Source organism: Carassius auratus, chromosome 21, assembly GCF_003368295.1.
Source record: "Carassius auratus strain Wakin chromosome 21, ASM336829v1, whole genome shotgun sequence".
NCBI classification, from domain to species: domain Eukaryota; kingdom Metazoa; phylum Chordata; class Actinopteri; order Cypriniformes; family Cyprinidae; genus Carassius; species Carassius auratus.
Window position 1 is genome coordinate 25,729,960 of NC_039263.1, and position 17,343 is coordinate 25,747,302.

Sequence of the window (17,343 nt, forward strand, 5' to 3'; positions counted from 1 at the left end):
TTTGGTAAATGAGCTAGTGAGAAATAATAACTTTTAAGTAGGGTCAAGTGCCTTTTCAATACTTTTAAAACGGTACAGGCTCCTAAACGGTGCCTGAACCGATACTTTAAAAAAAAGAACCGCAAAAAAACTATGGATAACTTTAAAGAACATTACAAATATTTAAAATAAATCCATAGCTTGTTGTGCAAGTTGTGCTTCCCTTAATCTAAGGCTAATAAATGTATTTCACAATCTGGGTCATTATTTAATACAAAAGCACACATAATGTTTCTACTGTATCTCTGTCACTCACTCTGATATTTAGTTCAGATGAGTGCTGTCTGTCACTGTCTTAAATCAGTTCTGTGAATGACTGTATGCTCATTCTTTATAAAGTAGCAACAATCTCGTTTTTAAAATACAGTACTGTGCAAAAGTCTTATGGAAAAATTAGTATTTTCTCCCCAAAAAGGGTTTTAAACCAGTTATTTATATCTTTTGCTGTAGTGTGTCAGTAGGAAATATCAATTTGCCATTAATTTTAATAATAATCTAGTGCGATTCTGAATGCACAAGCAGTCTGACAACGGCAAAATGAATGTTTGGAAATGTAAACTGATATTTTATACTGACATACTACAACAAAATATATAAATAACTGTCCGAACACCATTCTTTTAAGTGAAAATACTAACGTGTCTAAGACTTTTGCACAGTAGTGTATGTATAAAGTACGTATGATTAAATTAAGTATATTTAAGTAAGTGTAATTAAAGTATGTGTTCGTTCATATGTGTTATGGGCTAGATTTTCGCTGGAGGAAACGGCTGTGGTGTGATGAGCGAAAACTTTACAGATGAGAAACCGACTGCTCCCTCGTGACTTTTGGTAAACTGTATTTATGACAAAGAACTGCACAGATATGGATATTCTAACAATCTATCTTAAAACACATACCTCGTGTCCTCTGTTTGTTTAAGTGCGCATGCGCTGCTCCGTTCGCGGTCTGCGCCTCTGCGGATTGAAGAGCGCGCTCAAAGACGGGAGGAGACCGGTCTGACGCTGGTTTCATGTGAAATTTAAGAGGACTGACTCTGAGGCGATCGGATACCGGTTCCATACCCAACCCTACTTTTAAGAAATATATTTTTTGATAAACGAACCCAAAAACTGTCTATGTCCTGGCTGGAGTGTGATGTGATTTGTGTCACGTGCAGGTGCGATGGATCGCGTACAGACCAATAGGGTGTGGGAATGGTATATGTTTATACTTCTCATCCAACCAATCAAATTCACTACATCCGGATGGCGCGATTTATCTGGATAGGTTTTTTTTTTTTTTTTTTGAATGGTGACAATCCGGAATGAAAACAAGCCGAAAATTAAATAGCAGTAACGAAGCTATTTTTAAAATGTAAGGAGTAGAAAGTACAGATACTTGCCTGAAAATGTAAGGAGTAGAAGTAAAAAGTCGGCTGAAAAATAATCACTCAAGTAAAGTATAGATACCCCAAATTTCTACTTAAGTACAGTAACGAAGTATTTGTACTTCGTTACTTGACACCTCTGGTGATGACTTCCTGTCTGAGCTCATCAACGATGATCTTTCCCTCCAGATCCTGAGGAAAAACAGAGAGAAGAGTGAACAGAGACAGAGAACGTCAAACTAGCGTCCTAACCATAACGTCATCTAGCACAACAAGGACACAGACCAGCAGAAATAATGCAAAACCTCAATATCAGCCATTGGCCTAAATGAAGTTGAAATGGTTCTGTCCTTCATCACAATTTACATTTTTAGATCAGTATTATATTAGTATGATTGATACACCATTATAACTTTTGTAATATATTCTTATTTTTACAAATATAATTATTTTTATTGGTTTTCACTAAAAATTTTTATAATTTTTTGGGTAACACTTTAGAATAAGGTTCCATTAGTCAATGTTAGTTAATGTATTAATTAACATGAACAAACAATGAATAATACATTTATTACTTATTTATTCATCTTCGTTAATGTTAGTTAATGAAAATACAGTTATTCATTGTTAGTTCATGGTAATTCACAGTGCATTAACTAATGGTAACAAGCACAACTTTTGATTTAAATAATGCATTAGTAAATGTTGAAATTAACATGAACTAAGACTTATAAATGCTGTAGAAGGATTGTTCTTGCTTAGTTCATGTTAACGAAAGTAGTTAACTAACATTAACTAATGGAACCTTATTCTAAAGTGTTACCATTTTTTGTTGTTTCAGCCATTTTTATTTTCTTCCTTTATATACATGTCTGTATAGTTTAACACCCCAACTTTAAATAAACAAAAGTAAGGGTTGCATATATATATATATATATATATATATATATATATATATATATATATATATATATTTTTTTTTTTTTAACCAGTAATATTTTTGGTTTTAGCTAAGGATGAGATACTCATTCTAAAATTTAAAAAGCAGTTATATATTTTCATGTATAAAGACTCAGAATAATCTTTTTGTTTTCTTCTATGAACTATTTTCATTGACTCCATAGTATTCCCCCAATCTGAAAACCTGGTCTATACGATTTTCTGCAAGAAACGTATCCCATGTTCAGAAATTGACCCTAAAACAGTGAAAGCCACCTTTCCACCAGAGGCACCGAGGGACCCATCAGGAGAGACGCTGACGGTGTTCAGGAACCTGAAAGAGACCAAACACTACGAGTCAAAAGATCATCAATACTGACGTTCCTCAAGAACCGTGCTGATGTTTAGATGCTCGAGTTTGATGTTGTATAGTGAATAACAATAAACTGTATTTATATGTATGTGTGTCTAACGATAAATCTAATCATAAACATTAGCCACATTCCGACCAATCAGAAGACAGTTTACTTATGTGACTTGAATACATACTTTTTAGAACACTTTGAAATGTTACAGAGGAGAAAACGCAACACTGTAACAATTTAAGTCACTGTTTCAGAACAAAGCAAGTGAAGACCCCCTTAGACTCCACTCGGCTCTCACCTTGACCATCTTGTCCCAGACGCAGGAGACGATGATGGGGTTACTGCTGTTATAGGAAACCCACTCGGTGTGACTCTCGTCCTGAGGAACAACACAGACATCTCAGCTCAGACTTTAACCCTGTGAAGCCTGACACATCTAATAATAGTGTTTTAGCAAGCATTTATTGAAACCTTTATGGCTCATGTAGCAAAATTTTATGAGAAAATGGAGGAAGGCAAAGCTCAGTTTTATTCAGAAGCCCAAACTGAGCACAAATATGCAATTTGGTGCTGAAATTCTGATGCTTGTAATGTAAATCAATGAGATGTTTATAACAGTAGAGCAGATACTGACATTAACTGATCTAAATATCAGGCATCACTCTATATCTCCAATAATAAGATGAGATGTGATAATTTAAAACCATAGATTAAACAACAACTAAAATAATAGTAATAATAATGCAATTTAAAGCTGTGGAGAACACAGTACAAAAATACAAATAAATAAAAACAAGCCATCTGTTAGTGCAAGCAGGACAAACATGTTTTATCCACCACAAGATCCCTCATTTTCAAAAAGCATCAATAGCCATTTCATAACCAACTAATGCCAGAAAACAAGCATTTAAAAGCCACACCTGGCTAGAATAATAGTTAATATTAAATAGTTAGAGCAGAACCGAATAAAATACTAGCTGTTTTTGACTTCACAGTAAAATGAAACATGGAAATTATTTTAATACTTAGACAACATATGAATTCTGATGCCACATTTTTTTAAATTTCAATATAAATATATATATACACATAAATATATATCTGTGTGTGTGTTTATATATTTTTCTTGTAAATAATTATTAAAAAACATAATTGATTTAATTATATTATATAAAATAATTGTATGTATATATTATATACACAAATTTTATATTATTATGAAAAATATTGAATATTTTTTTGGTTTTACAACAAAAAACATTCAACATATGAATGAATTTTGAAGCTGACATTTAAATAATTATGATCATATATGAAACAAGAACAAGACCTCAAAATTGTCTATATATAAACACTTAAAAATAAAAAACTATTTTATTTTATTTATATATATATATATATATATATATATATATATATATATATATATATATATATATTTATATAAACACTTATAAATTACAAAATATATTTATATTATTATCTATATGTTATATTTATTTAAATAAACTCTTGAAAGTTAACTTTTTTATTATTTATATATTGTATTTATTTATATAAACACACAAAAAAAAATCAATGATTGCAGTCAAAATCATTATACATTTAGTGATCAAGGGAATAATATTCTTTATTAAATTCAAATGAAAAATTTTTAATAAATGTGAAATTTTTTAATAAAATTAAAATTAAAATCAAACTTATTTATTACCAAGAACATGGTAACACAGTATTATCATGGTATTTATTAAAGTTCCTTGGACTGCCATTCTTGGAAATACCACGGTAAATGATCTTCGTACAGCAGCTGCGCGGGATAATCAGATTCGTCTGTCACCTCGGGAAGCGGACAGAATTATGTCCGGAAACTGCGGCGTCGTGGCGATCTGGGTCACCCAGCCGTTGTGGCCCTTCAAGGTCCCTCTCACGGTCATCGGTTCGGTCATCTCGGCGGTCATTCCCGATCGATGGCTGTAGATTGAGTCGGATGGGCTGAAAAGCCGCTTTACTCAAGTTTACAGCGCAGGGAAAGGAAGTACAACTTACAAGTTCATGACTAAACGACGGCGCAGTGAATTGTGGGAGTTGTAGTCCGCTTGCAGCTGCTTGTTTTATTATTTTTATTATTATTTTTAATCAGTTTTGGATTAGACTAGAAAATAATATAAAATATAATATAAAAGCATAATACAAATGTATAATAATAATAATCATCGTGACAAATTGTGTTTTTGTTCGCGGCTGTCAAGATCATCAGAAAACAAAGTATATGCATTTCTACTATTATATGACAAATATAAAACTCTTTGGTTAATGTTTCGTGTGTCCACATTTTATCGATATTTATTTTCGCACCACTACACTACGGAAAAATGAATGACCAATTTATATGGACTGCAGAAATTTTTTACACATTTTTTGGGAAATGGCGCCATCAAGTGGCGATTCTATGTCATTGAATAAAGTAATTTATTGGCGTGTCTGACAAGGATGGAATTGTTTTATGTATTAGTTTTTAAATAATAGTAAAAGTTATATTTATAGGTTTTTTTATTATTATTGTATTTATACAGTATAAGTTATGTTTATTGAAAAGAATAGTCAATAGTGAAATTCACGTTTGTAACAAATGTCCACAAGGTGTCGCTCAAGATCAACAATTATTTGGACGCTTCATTCATATTTTTTTTTATTCATTGTCGTTCATTTGAGAAAACGAAGCAAAAAAAAAATTTTTTTCAAGAAAAAAAAATATATAAAAAACGTTCTGAAGTGACATGTAGTGTTGAAGACAAAAATATAGTGCCACTTTTTTTTAACTACTTTTTCCCTTTAGATGAAATCCGTCGTATGCTTCCAGAGCTTTTTATATCCAGTATAATATAATTATAAGTGTTTCTAGTGAGGAGCTTTGTTTTTGCCCGCAAAACAAAGCAGCGCATCTGCGTTCAGACCTGTTTTTATACAGTCTGTGGTTCAGACGTAGAGTTTGGGTCTCATAGAAACCGCATCGCTTTCATGTGCTGCTCTCTGCCTCGGAGACAGACCGCGTTTCTAATATACTGCTGCCGCAGTCTTTCTCCAGTGCTCAAAAAGATGTTTTCCTCCTCTTTCTGGCTTTCTATTTTGATTCATACCAGAAAAACTCAAAGGCAGGCTGGGCTTTACCTCAAACTCTGGGCCATCTGGAAGCTTGCTGAGTCCTCAACAAACGTTGCATGTAAAGTTGTAATAAATGTGATGTTTGCGATGATTAAAATAAAGTTGTTCAGCTGATTTGCAAAAAGGCCTAATAGATAATTTGATCCAAACTAACAAAACACGTCAAGCAGTACTTTTTTATTTATGCAAACGTTCTATTTTATCGTTTTCTTAACATATGGTAATGCTTTCGAATGTTCTCGGAACGTTCTAAAAAGAATAGTAACATTTAAAAATGTAAAATTAAATTTAAAATGATGCTTTCAGCAGACTTTCGCTTTTCAATTTTAACCTATCATGTGTTCCGGGAATCGAACCCCCAATCTTGCGATTGAAAGCGAAATGCTCTACCAATTGAGCTACAGGAACACTATAAAAAAGAAATGTAAAAAAAAAAATGTTAGTTGAACATTTAACTAAAATGTTTCCATAAACAAAAAAAAAAATTCTGTCAATGAGGATTGGCATGGTCATGTGCATGACAATGTTAATGTTTTTGGGTTAATTCATTTTTTCAAGTACCCAGACTTGCTTCTGCCACATCCACAACATGCTGCTATGAGTGTGTAAGAAATATTTATCATGCCCCCATATAGCATACATGAATCACCTCATAGCAGATCTATACAGATGGAGCTTTGGTAGCAAACTGCAACTGCTACACCCTAAAGTAATATATTTGAATGCTGAGCAGCGAGCTCATTGGCTCGCTATATAGGAGAGAACCAATCAGCTGTGCCATATGGTAATGATGTCATTAGGTCAGATTGAGTTAGACCGGACTGCGCCATTTAGAGTTTCATGCCAGAACTATGTATTTCCTATAAATAATATTTTTCTTTTAATGTTTTGAGAACATTCTTAGAGACCAAAGGACAGAATGTTACTCAAAGAACGTTTGTTCATAACTTTGATAGATATTTTTTAGCTGGGGATGATGCTGAGATCAAAATAATTAATAAAAGAGAGAGAGAGAGATTACATTTTTGTTTATAAAATAAATAAGATTTTTTTTAACTGATCTTACTTTAATGGACTAACCAAAATAAAAGTCAAATGTTAAAAATCTTGGTTATAATGACAAAAAGTATTAAAAATGCATAATTTAACTTAAATTCTGAGTGGGGAAAAAAATGAGTGAAAGTGAAAATCAGCCATGCATTAGAAAATGGGCTGAGAATAGAAATAATAATTTGCCCAGATGAGGACAGGAATCATGTTTGTGCTCTTTTTCTGCTGATTAAGAGAGAATACAAACGTCCTCATCTTACAAATAGCAAAACAGACACTATTTTTAGAATTGGCAGCTCAAAATCAGTAAGAAACACATTGGATTCCATTCAAATAAGATGCAGGGTGGTGTTTTGTGCCATGATGCATTGTTGGAAACCATTTCACAGAGTTTTGAAATCTGGTTTATTGAAGTCTTTTGCAGGGTTCAGGTGAAGTTGTTTCTGTGGTCTCCACCTGTTCTTCGGACCACACAGAGCATCCCAGTGTTTGTACCACAGCTCTCCCAGCTGACAGACCTCCACTTCTGCACACAGGTTTTAAGTCCAGCTGAGATGCATGAAATCAAACTAGTGGCTATGTCTGTTTTAGTGTTGCAATATATTATACGCATGCTGTGCACAGTATGCAAATTTGTAAGCACAGAACTTCCACAAAAGCACTGTATGCAAAAGTATGCTGCTTGATTAATATATCCCAGAATACAATGCACTTTACCTTGCGTTTCCAATAAGATGATGGATAGCAATGGTGATTATGACTCATTATTTGATTTGACAGCAAAAAAAATAAAAAATACATTTTTAAACATGGGATTAAAAATGCAAAACATTTTTTTAAATGAAATTCTGTTTTAATTTATTTTTTTCTTCTGGACCAGCGAAATAATTCAAAAGTCTAAAAGGATACAATTTTACTTTCAGTTCATTCATCATGCTGTAAATGTAAGCTCAATTTGAGCTGATTTCTTAATGTTTGTGGAAGTCTCTTCTGCTCACCAAGGCTGCATTTATTTGATAAAAAAAAAAAGTTAACTTTGTGAAATATTACTACAATTAACTGTTTGCTATGTGAATAAATAGTAAAATGTATTTTATTTCTGTGATCAAAGCTGAATCTTTAGCATCATTACTCCAGTCTTCAGTGTCACATGATCTTCAGAAATATGCTTTTCTGAACAGTCTTCTAGTTTCCACTCACAAGCGTCCAAAACCTCCCTCTGTCCCTTATTACTCATCTCTACTATGTTAGTGAAACACGAAAAGTCAAACACGCTCTCTGAAAACAAGACGCTTCTGAAAGAGCAGGTACAACAGAGTTAAAGACCGAAAGGAAACTATAATCTACGAAATCAGCTCAAAGGTCCAAAACATTGCATCAACCTCAAACCCGCATAAAATGTACCGGAAACCGAAGAAACAATGTATGCTCTGTGGGCTTCGGCCCATTGTGACATCATCAGTTGGGGACATTGTGGTCATAAGGACACTGATCTGAAGCAGGGAAGGGCTGGAAGGGAAGATCCCTGTGGGGATAGAGAGATCAGAGAGAACACTTCCTGCATCAACTCATGATAGAAAATATTCAACACCCTCTACTGTTTCACAACATAATGATAACAAATCAGCCACATGGTCCCTTACTCAAGAACACAGTCATTCACACACGAGTGTTACTTACGTATGCTGATTATCAGTGTCACAGACCAATCAGATCCAAATAAAACAAGACAAATGTGCATCCAAGTGCTACAAAGAAAAGAGAAACAGAAAAAAAGCAAAAATCTTTTTAACATGTTTTTGTGGATGTCTTGCATGGCACAGCCAAGAAAACTGTCCAAAAAAAATCCACCACAATTGAATAAATTAAATAAATTGAATAAAATTATATTTTTAATTAATTATATTTTATAATGATAATACACTTTAAACAGTGCATTTAAAAGTGGGTTCTCAAGGTACTTTACACAGGAACATGCAAAGCAAAAACAGTTAGAACAATTAAGTAAACACTAACCTAAAAAGTATGTTTTTAGTCAAGTCAAGTCTGCTTTATTGTAAATTCTTCCACATGTAGAGTACATACTGTCACAGTTGGTAAACCGTGATCTCGGGGTGTCTGCACTTTGTGGTGAAATCTGTGTGTTTCGCGTCTACACTGATTAGCTTGTGGGTGTCTCCGTTAATTGTCATCAGCAACAGCTGTCACTCATTACTCATCCACTATATATTGGCTTGTCTCACGTCTTGTGTTTGTGATGTCTGTGTTTTCCCCAGAACCTCATCCACTCTCGTCACAGGCACTTACCTTCGGCTCTATTCCCTGGTAAGGACTCTAGCTGCTGCATTTTGCACTACCTGTAGCTTGTTTATTGAAGAAGCAGGACAACCACCTAGAAGTGCATTACAATAGTCCAGGCTAGAGGTCATGAATGCATGAACTAGCTTTTCTGCATCAGAAACAGATAACATGTTTCGTAGCTTGGCAATGTTTCTAAGATGGAAGAATGCTGTTTTTGTAACATGGGAAACATGGTTTTCTAAAGACAAGTTCCTGTCTAATATAACACCAATATTTCTGACTGTAGAGGAAGTAACAGTACATCCGTCTAGTTGCAAATTGTAATCTACAAGATTCTATGTACTGTTTTTGGTCCAATAATTAATATCTCTATTTTATGTGAATTAAATAAGAGAAAATTATTGATCATCCAATCTTTTACATTTTTAACACATTGTAAGCTTAGATAATTTAGAAGTTTCATCTGATCTCGTTGAGATATATAGTTGAGTATCATCAGCATAACCGTGGAAACTAATCCAATATTTTCTAATAATATTACCAAGGGGCAACGTGTATATTGAAAATGGCAGAGGACCTGGGACAAATCCTTGTGGCACTCTATATTTTACTGGTGATAAATGAGAGGACTCCCCATTCAAATAAACAAAATGGTAGCGATCGGACAGGTAGGATCTAAACCATCTTAGAGCCTGCCCTTGAATACCTGTATAGTTTTGTAATCGATCTATGAGTATGTCATGATCTATGGTGTCCAACGCAGCACAAAGACCAAGTAAAGTAATTTGTAATTTTAACAAGTGCAGTTTCTGTGATGTGGTCGGGCCTGAAACCTGTCTGAAAATCTTCATACAGTTTTTGCAGGAAGGAGCTCAACTGAGCAGAAACAACTTTTTCTAAAATTTTAGACATAAATGGAAGATTTTAAATGGGCCTAAAATTTGCCAGTTCACTAGGATCTAATTGTGGTTTCTTAATAAGAGGCTTAATAACCGCCAGCTTGAATGGTTTTGGGACATGATCTAAAGTTAATGACGAGTTAATAATATTGACAAGCAGTTCTTCCGCTATGGGTAACAACTCTTTCATTAAATTAGTGGGTACGGGTTGTAATAAACATGTTACTGGTTTAGATGCAGTGATAAGTTTATTTAGCTCTTCCTGTCCTATAGTTGTAAAGACGGTAACGCTGCGACATATAGTTAATATCAGTAATATGCAACATGCACGATACAAGGAAATGGTCAGTAACGTCATCACTTGGAGGTACAATATTTATATCAATAAGATCAATTCCATGCAATATAATTAAATCTAGTGTATGATTAAAACAATGAGTGGGCCCAGTGACATTTTGCTTGACTCCAAAAGAGTTTATTAGGTCAGTAAACGCAAGTCCTAATGCATCATTTCTATAATTATCATGTGAATGCACAGTACACAGTAGCCAGAGCAAGAGATACAATAGATTTATTTTGCATATCTGACAGTGTAACACTAAGCAGAAGTATTCCGAATGTGTTAAAACCTGTATCCTGTTTTCTGGGTAACATTGAGAATATCACTATATATTGTTGCAACACTTTCCCCACGACCAGACGGGGCTCATGCTTATAACAGTAGTTTGGTGTCGACTCATTTAGACTAAAATAATCATTTAGCTTTAGCCAAGTTTCAGTCAAGCAGACTATATCAAAACTATTATCTGTGATCATTGCATTTACAATCACTGATCTGGGTGTAAGTGATCTAATGTTTATGAACCCAAACCTTAAAAAAAAAGTTTGTTCATTTATTTGACTTTTTCAGGTTCAATCATGATCAGATTTTTTTTCTAGATTCTACATTAAAGTTAACAGATGCAGTCTTAATAGATTGGAAAGCTCAAGTGCTTCTATAATATAAGCCGGTAGAACAAAAGCCATCATAGCCGTTATTTGAGAATTGAAGTAACAGATGAATGCAGGAGGTACAAAGCAAATGTAAAGTGGAGGTGTGCTGCTTAAATGTTGTGTTTATGTGATAATATTTGTCTGTGTTAAGATGGTTACAAGGCTGTCATTTGTTTTATGTTTAAAACATTATGTATGATAAAAATACAATTATATATAAAATATTTAAAATAAATAAATAAATGCTTTGTTTTTAAAATGTGTGATTTAAAAACTATTTATAGTATGAAATTATTTGAGTAATACACATTTTTTATTATAAACAAATTATACTTTATACATCTGCTATTATACAGTAATAATAGATTATTTGAAAACAAAATAAACAAACCTTGTTAAAATCAATATAAAATAATGTATAATAAAATATTTAAAAATACCATGAATTAATAAATACATTTAATCAATCAATAAAATTAATTATAAATATTTATTATTATTTTTATAAATAAATAATAATAAAATAAAATGTTAAAAATAATAAAATAGGCATAATAAAATACATATTAAAGGGGGGGGGGGGGGGGGGTGAAATGCTCGTTTTCACTCAATATCCTGTTAATCTTGAGTACCTTTAGAGTAGCACTGCATCCTTCATAACTCCAAAAAGTCTTTAGTTTTATTATATTCATAAGAGAAAGATGGTCTCTACCGATTTTTCCCAGAAAAACATGACCGGCTGGAGGCGTGACGTGTGGGCGGAGCTAAAGAATCACGAGCGCGAGTAGGCTTTTGAGTTGAGAGCGTTTGGAAGCTGTGACATTACCGTGAAGAAAAAACCATCCAAAACAAACCATGGCTAACAGTCAGATTCAGCGTATATTTATCAGATCCAGAGGCTGAAATTTAACAAGAGCAGCAGCAGCAACGACGTTTCTATGTGGTATGTACTGAAACTGTATATATTTGCTTAGCGGTTTTGGAAAATAACTAAGTTCCACTTTGTCGTCTTTTTTAATTTTTTTAAACCTGTACATGTGAAAGTGCAGTTTGCATCGCATGTTGTTTACTTGATGTGCTTACGCGCCGATAGCTAAGTTAACAACACAGAGATATTTGAAGCAGTTTTACTCACCGCCTCGTGGTTCCAACACACGATTGTGACCCTTTTTCGTTGCGACTGCATTATCCTTAAGAAATAAACGATGTGCAAATCCGTCGTCAAACTGGGCCTTGTTTGTAAAGCAAGCATCTTCGAAATGCAGGGAACAAACACAAACACTTGCACAACTCCGTTGATGCTCTGTAAAAATAAACTCCATCCACTGGTCCCTTAATGCTGTTTCTCTTTTGGTAATCTGTGCAGGGTTGTCTTGCCCTTGCAATCAAAAACACACTTCTTTTGTGACATTTCGCGACGCTCTCGCTCTGATCAGTGAAGTCTGTTGTGCTCTCAGTGCTCTGCTATACGGGAGCACGCGCTCTTCCGGCAGAAGACGTCACACAGAGCCATACTCGAAAAAAACTTTCCGAAACTTGTGACAAACCGGAAGGAGTATTTTTGGAACAGAAATACTCCTTCAAACGTACAACTTAATTTTTGAAACTTTGTCCATGTTTAGCATGGGAATCCAACTCTTTAACAGTGTAAAAAACTCAGTATGCATGAAATAGCATTTCACCCCCCTTTAAATAAAAGCCATATCTTAACAGGAACACCTCTGTTAACCTCTGAGCTCCTGGTTACATCACGTCATGTCTTAAACAGAGAAAAAAAAGAAAGCAAGAGAGAACATGTATACATAAGCTATTTTCCGCAACTCCACAAGGTCATGTCAGCACTGACTTGCTTAGTTTGGCCAACAACTCAAGGACATGGACATTACAATTATAGCGCATACAGAGAGTTGAGAGAGAGAGAGAGAGAGAGAGAGAGAGAGAGAGAGAGAGAGAGAGAGAGAGAGAGACATTAACCAGAGACGAGCATCTGTTCTGAAGCGTTACTGTTGGATTTCAACCAAGGTCCAAAGTAAAAAAAAAAAAGAGAAATGTTTTCTTTCTTTTAAACTCTGCAGTAGATGAGGTAGACCTGCATGCACATGAGCATGAGACATGAGCATAGCATAATCAAAATGCATTTAAAAGATATTAAACTCATGCAGGGAAGCCATGTGCACTTACACCGAACGCCATTATGACCAAACTCTGATGACTAATGACCACCACAAACGTCTCATTGTGATCTTCAGCTCTCTAGAAAATCTCTTTGGGATATTTTAGTCTGTTTTCTGGTACAAAAAAAGGGATCTTAGTTCTCTTAGTAAAAAGATTTGATGAGTCGAGCACAAAGGATGCAGGAAACACAGAAATAGATGCAATTAATTTTAGCTCAGCTCTTGCGAAGCTGTTCTTCACATGTGTGGTCTGATGCATTGACGTCTGCTCTATGTTAGACGTGTGTTGACACATTCAAAGACCTCTGTGCTATACAGATGTCATCACCTTTTACAAGAAATAATCCAGCATCACTTTAAAAGTTAAAACCTCATATGGTCATCAAGCATCTGACCTCATTTCTGTTTACACAATAAGTGTTAAGTGTATTTATATATAGCTAAAATATATAACAGCTGATAAAAGCATCACAGTAATCCACACAACTTCAGTCCATCAGTTAATGTGTGAGGATTATTGTGGTGTTTTTATCAGCTGTTTGGACTCTCATTCTGACGGCACCCATTCACTGCAGAGGATCCATTACTAAATAAGTGATGCAATGCTACATTTCTCCAAATCTGCTAAACAAACAAACTCTTCTACATCTTGGATGGCCAGAGGGGGAAAAAACTGGGGAGTACAAATTGGCAAATTGTCAACTACGCCTAAGTTGACCGAGTTTATACAGTGCTGACCACTAATATTGGCACCCTTGGTGAATATGAGCAAAGGTGGCCGTGAAATTAAATCTATGATGTTTATCGTTTTGATCTTTCATTCAAACAAAATTTGACAAAATTCTAACCTTTCGTGGAACTAAAACAATGGAAAGTAAAGGAAACCCACATTATGACATAAAAGTTTTTCTCTAGTTTACGTTAGCCATAATTATTGGCACCCAATTATTGCATTGTCCTTTTCCCAAGATAACAGTTCTGATTTTTCTCCTATAAAGCCTGAAGAGTTTCGGAGAACACCTGACAAGAGACCAGAGACCATTCCTTCATTCAGACTCTATCCAGATCCATGTTGGTGCTTCTTCTCTTCAGTTCACTTTTGAAGTTCCTGTCATTTCTGACAACTGGATGGAGGTAGTTTTTGGATGAGGCAGTTTTTTTCTTAAAACCCATTTGAACAAAATGTGGTAATATAGGGGCTGTTTTACATTATTTAATTTTTTGGCTTTCTGACCCCAAGATTAAACTAATCTCTGCAATTCTCCAGCTGTGATTCGTGGAGAGTCTTTGTCCACTCAAACTCTCCTCCTCACCGTGCATTAGGATGATATAGACATATATACTTTTCCAGGCATATTTGTAATATTTTTAGTTAATTGGAACTTCTTAATTACGGCCCTGACGGTGGAAATGGGGACTTTCAATGCTTTAGCAATTTTCTTACAATCACTTTCTATTTTGTGAAGCTCTACAATCTTATTATGTACATCAGAACTGACTTCTTTGGTTTTACTCTGTGTGATGGATGATTAAGGGAATTTGGGCTTTGTGTTCCTCAATCCTGTGGAACAGGAAGTCATGGCTGGACATTCTCATGCTAATAATCACCGAGGTGTGCTAAAAAAAAAAATGTAAATATGAAAAGGAATATACTTCAGAGATATTTTTCCCATAAGAATTTCTAAGGGTGGTAGACAACATGCATTGGCGAAAAACATTTATTTCATAACGTGAGTTACCCCCCACTCTCAGTTGTTTTACATCAAGGAATGTTTAGAAATTAAAGGAAAGATCAAAAAGATAAATGATTCAGATTTATTCTCACTGCTGCCTTTAGTCATATTTACCAAAAGTGCCAATATTAGTGGGTGGCAATGTACATTGTACACACACACCTAATCTGAAGCAACAGACCTCAGACAAAATGTAGAGGAGTAGCTTGTGTTCACATTTCTATTCTTTGCGTTTATTGTGGTTTATCATTCGCACGATCAACATGACCACTTCTCATAACTTTAGACTTTAAACCACCTTCAAAGCAAAGTGACTTACCAACAAGGAACGTTCACTTCCCAAATATTATAACCATGCCATGTTGCATAGTAATCAAACAAAACAGTATATTTTCCTTTGCATATTTTAAATAATTTGACACAAGTTTAACATTTAAAAAAATAAACTAACCTGGATATTAAAAGGAAAATAAATATATTTTAGACTTAAGCCTTACTGACCTTGACAGGCAGGCCTCTCTGTTATGTAATTTCCTGTTTCATAGGGTTCTTGCAACATGACAACAACAGGCTTCCTACTGAACATCCTCCCTCCCTGAATATGATTTAAAATACAATGTTTTGAAAAATAAATACAATTTAAAATCTAAACTATTCCACTCATAAAGATAACTAAAACTTTACTAAATTTATTTTATTTTTTACTTTTTTACTAAAATAAAGGCATTTTGCCAAACAGGCATGCAAAATGGGAAAAGTTGGAGCAAGCGAATGAGCAAGAGAGAGAGAGAGAGAGAAAGTAAATGAAAGGCTTTGGCTCACTGTAATTGCTCATGAGCTTTCCGTCTGAACTCCCCCAGATCTTGCTTTCTGAGGCCTGCAGTGAACCGATCCAACAAGTTGGGAAGACACCATTTCTGCAGGATTCAATGACTTTTAATAATGCTGCTCCTAAAACTTATTACAGGAGAAATAAGACAACAGACAGAAATTAGCAAATGTACTTTTTTTTTATCATAGAAATTGGTATCTTGGCAAATTTAAGCACATTTTGAGACATTTGCTCTAAGTCCAAACAAAAATTGGATATAATATAAAGGAATTTAGTGTATTTATTTATTTATTTTTATTATTGTTTTACTTGTATTTTAAACTATGCCTGTACTGTACCTTTCCCCTTTTGATACAGATTTGTTTTTTGTTTTTCACTCTAAAAATACTTACTTAAATACTTACTTGCTAAAGAATTAAAATTCTTAGATTCTTAGAAAAGTATCTTCTAAAAAATAATAGTAAATGCCATTTAATTTTAGAACTTATTCATTAACTTGAGTAAATTGTTGTGACACCGACCCCATGAGATGTATTGTAAAAGTCCCCTTAAACTCTATAAACAACTCAACAATGTTTATCAAGTAAGGAAGTGAAAAACCACAAATATATGAGTGACGCAACATGAACTTCAGAAGTAATTTGCAGGTTCAGGCACGTCATGATAACTGAAAAAATAAAAATAATAAAAAAAACAGATACCAAGACCATATTTACACTCATTTATTCAAATTCATTCACAAAAAAAAGTTGCTTTCCATCTGAATTTTATGCAGGCGCAGCCATTTGTAAATTTAACGTGTCTTGACTTCCGGTCTCATCTGCTATTGTTTTATAATGCAGTGTCCTAATTATGTTTTTTTTTAACTGCTCTTTGTCATTCTTCTGGTTATTTCCCTACCACAGCTAATGAAGTGAATATGTCCCACACTCACAGAAACTTCTACCAGGAACTGATCTAAACTAGCAAGGTTCAAAGTGAAAACGACAAATTCTTTCTTTGGGAAACTTCCCCAATGAAAAATAAAGTGGATACATGTATTCTTACTGTATGACCGTAACTGACTCATCTGTGACTGGTTATGTTCTATTTTAAGCAGTCGATACTTCGATAAAACAAAATGGATATCTCTATTAAAACTCAGAAATGAAAATTTGCTGGCAATGTGCTCACCCTCAGGCCAAGATGTAGAAGAGTTTGATTCTGTGGAAACAGTGTGTCTGTGTGTGTGTGTGTTATTTGGCTTGCTGTCCTCTGCTCTTATATGCTTTCATGAGAATCTCTAATTAAACTGATTGTTGTATTGTTAAATAAACTAGATATAATACAGACACATAATACCAATCTGATCCAGGATCAGTGGAAACAGCAGAGCATTCAACTTTCACTCGTTCTGGAGTCTATAAATGCTAAACACGCACATTCAGAGCAACACACACACGTCAGCAGCCACCAGGCCTTCACCGCAGCACTAAACCAAACGTCT

The 17,343-nt window shown here is 34.3% G+C and overlaps 2 long non-coding RNA genes across 3 annotated transcripts; both read right to left on the minus strand.

Moving 5' to 3' along the window:
* Window positions 1-1,473: 1,473 nt before the first annotated feature.
* On the minus strand, window positions 1,474-4,774 carry LOC113039109 (uncharacterized). 2 transcript variants are annotated; one of them, XR_003274862.1, is made up of 4 exons: window positions 4,551-4,774; window positions 3,012-3,092; window positions 2,625-2,682; window positions 1,474-1,601 (listed from the first exon to the last, which is right to left on the minus strand). It is a non-coding gene; the product is annotated as an uncharacterized LOC113039109 (long non-coding RNA). The 2 variants fall into 2 exon arrangements; XR_003274863.1 differs by having other exon boundaries at window positions 4,425-4,774.
* A 3,017-nt stretch (window positions 4,775-7,791) lies between these two features.
* LOC113039237 (uncharacterized) lies at window positions 7,792-9,250 on the minus strand. The gene is made up of 3 exons (XR_003274911.1): window positions 9,233-9,250; window positions 8,606-8,673; window positions 7,792-8,450 (listed from the first exon to the last, which is right to left on the minus strand). It is a non-coding gene; the product is annotated as an uncharacterized LOC113039237 (long non-coding RNA).
* Between the last annotated feature and the right edge of the window lie 8,093 nt (window positions 9,251-17,343).